Below are 3,109 nucleotides of genomic sequence, written 5' to 3'. Positions count from 1 at the left end.
TAAATATAAATATTTATACTTTGTATGAAATTAGCAAACATTTCTCATAGTTTAATATTACTCATGGATATGATAGAAGACATCGATTACCATTTTCATCCTGTGTTGAAGATGCTGGCGACTCGTGTTGGCCACTTTGAAACTAAACGAAAGTAACAGGTTACCCGGATCATCTAGCTGAGACTCAAACCTTAAAGTAGTTGAGATTTCAACCGATTAGCAAGTTCTTTCTCGATATTGTTAAATAAAGTTAAATAGTTTGTTGGTCGCTTATTGAGCTTGACGAGGCGAGATAATTCAGAATACAGTTTAAAAATAAACCGCAGCAGATCTATTGTTTTTCGAGAGAGCGGGATGAAATATGTTTATTTCTAAGTAAAATTCTCTGAAAAATTTGTCTCTCTCAATTTAATCTTTTCCGAAAACTAAATTCTTAGCTTTTGGAAATAATATTAACTGTAGGTATAGCTGGTTTATAAGAGATATAGTTGATTGTGTGAACAATTGTATGACACATTTTAAATAAACAAGCATTGCCATAAAACCGATTGTCATCGCTTTCAAGTTATAATCTTAACGGAGAGTCAAATTATTTTTAAACAGATAGCAGACATTTCAAATGATTTACATGCGCACGTTATAAAAAGCTTCTAGTCCTTTAACGAGAATTTCACTTATCCATAACGCAGCTTATCGATTTCTTCTCAAGTGCTTTTCTAAAGACACATGAAGCATATTAGATGGAGCAACGAGTACATCGAGGCTACATACGCGACTTTACAGAAATCTGTTTTATCTTTGATTGAATATACTCCCAGGGAGCGTGTAAATTTCAATAACAATGGTACCTCGTTCGTAAGTCGCTTCATAATTCTGCCGTTTTCACAACTGGCCATATTTGAAAAATTGCCAGCAGAATATTTTTTCCTGCAAAATTTATATATTATTAAATTTATGTATTATTAATTACACAAATATATGTACACAATTAAAGTATCAGGCTGGCAAGAAAGTCATGTCGTTTATTTCTATGTAAATGAAAAACGATTTTTTCATACAAAGCAAACGCTTCATTCCGTAATATTTTGTCCGTTTAATTCAATGACCTTTTGCCATCTGTTCGGTAGCTTCATGATACCGGCCTCGTAAAACTTCTGGTCCTTATCAGCTGTTTTACAAACTATCCCAAGTTTGATAGCCTCATCAGAATCGAATTTTTTTCCCTTCAAGGAATTTTGCAAGAAACGAAATAAATGGTAATCTGATGGTGCAAGATTAGACAAATATGATAGGTATGGTAACACATTTCACCCAAGCTGCAATAATTTCTGGCGGGTGATCAACGATGTATGTAATCTAGCGTTGTCATAGTGAAAGACAACACCTTTACGATTTATCAGTTCTGGGCATTTCTGCTTGATTGCTTCGTGTCATTTGTCCAATTGACGACAATACAATTCCGAATCAATCGTTTTATTACATTTAAGCAGTTCAAAAAACATAATACCCTTGTAATCCCACCAAACAGGTAGCAAACTCTTTTTTTGGTGAATATCTGCTTTAGAAGAGCTTTGTGGTGGCTCATCATGTTTGCTCCATGATTTTTTTGTTCCACATTGTTGTAAACAATTCATTTTTCATCGCCACTTAACATTCTTTTCAAAAACGGATCGTTTTGCTCACGTTTCAGAAAAGAATCGGTGATTTGATGCGTTTGGTGAGATGAATTTCTTTGAGCTCGTGTGGAACCCAAATGTCGAGTTTGTTGACGTATCCAAATTGTTTTAAATAGTTTTCAATGCTCATATGTGATACGCTTAGCTCTTCAGCGATCTCCCGTGTCACATAATGGCAATTGAATTCAAGCAATACTTTTATTTTGTCATCATCGACTTCAATTGACCATAGTGCATCTTTCATAGAAAAATCTTCTAAACGAACAAACCAACGCAGATACTGGTATTATGTTAAGGATTTCTCACCATATACAGCACGTAACTTTTGACAGGCTTGCGTAGCATTTTTTCCTTTTTGGAAGTAAAAAAGTAAAATATGGCGAAAGCGCTTGCTTTGATTTTCTATTTTTTTTTTCACTTAATGCCAAACAAACAATTCTTTAGTAAATGAGTAAATTCTTTAGTACATTTTTTTTAAAGGGAGCTTAAAATGTCAGCTGACAAATGATATATAAAGGTTATAGAATTTGGATTGAAATTAGTTGCGTTTAATATCAAATAAATTGTCCGTCTATCCGAAAAAACAATATGACTTTGTTGCTAACCTGATATAACAGGAACAACGAGACCAGGTACGTCGGTATGTACATATGATATGACTACGCCGGCAATACTAGTAGTATACAGCAATATAGTATAATACTGCAACCACATGAGCTCATTACGCTCAAGCACTTCAATCATGTTTCCGGATCATCGCAGCTTTATCCGGGAGGATCTAAAATTATTGTTCAATCAAAGCCCCTTTTTCCTCCTCGAAAATAAATAGCGGGAGATGTGCACTATTATGAGTCCAGCCTCAAGTCCAGCAAAATGAAAAGTATGTTGAGACTGATATCGGGCTATGCTACCGATTTCGACAAATTCATAATTGTCGGAGGAGCAGAGGTTGATGAAAACGAAGGATATCTTCGCGCGCTACATCATCGATGTGACCGGCACTTGCACTATTGGCATCAGCGTCGACTCCATGCGTGACCTGGAAAACAAGTTCTACGTATATGGCAAAGAGGTGTCGGCTTCTAACACTTAGTTTATTGAAAATGTACATTTCCACGATGCTGCTCTGATTGGCACAACTGCTCCGCCTAAGGTTCTTTCGCAACAAGATGGCGAAATTATTTCAGAATGTTGTGGAGACCATCACGATAACGATGCGCGTGCAAATGGCCTATAATTTGATTACATCAAAAAGTTCTTGAAGATCACATACCAAAGCAGGGTTAAAACAATAAACTTGGTGAGATTAAGAAACTCAGAACTATTTTTTCCCAAAGCAATCTGTTTACCATCGGAGCCTCTTGTGTACACATTCTCGTGTTTTTATGTCAATATATTTTGTAATAGGGTCTTAAAATTCACTGAACTAGATT

General features: G+C 35.5%; 1 long non-coding RNA gene across 1 annotated transcript; it reads right to left on the bottom strand.

Moving 5' to 3' along the window:
- Nucleotides 1–2,328: 2,328 nt before the first annotated feature.
- On the bottom strand, nucleotides 2,329–2,902 carry LOC112590030 (uncharacterized). Its single transcript, XR_003113948.1, has 2 exons — nucleotides 2,786–2,902; nucleotides 2,329–2,715 (listed from the first exon to the last, which is right to left on the bottom strand). It is a non-coding gene; the product is annotated as an uncharacterized LOC112590030 (long non-coding RNA).
- Nucleotides 2,903–3,109: the final 207 nt, after the last annotated feature.

Source organism: Harpegnathos saltator, unplaced genomic scaffold (assembly GCF_003227715.2).
Source record: "Harpegnathos saltator strain DR-91 unplaced genomic scaffold, Hsal_v8.6 scaffold697, whole genome shotgun sequence".
In the NCBI taxonomy this organism is placed as follows: Eukaryota; Metazoa; Arthropoda; class Insecta; order Hymenoptera; family Formicidae; genus Harpegnathos; species Harpegnathos saltator.
Note: the sequence above shows the minus strand (reverse complement) of the source record. Positions and strands in the feature narration are given on the sequence as shown.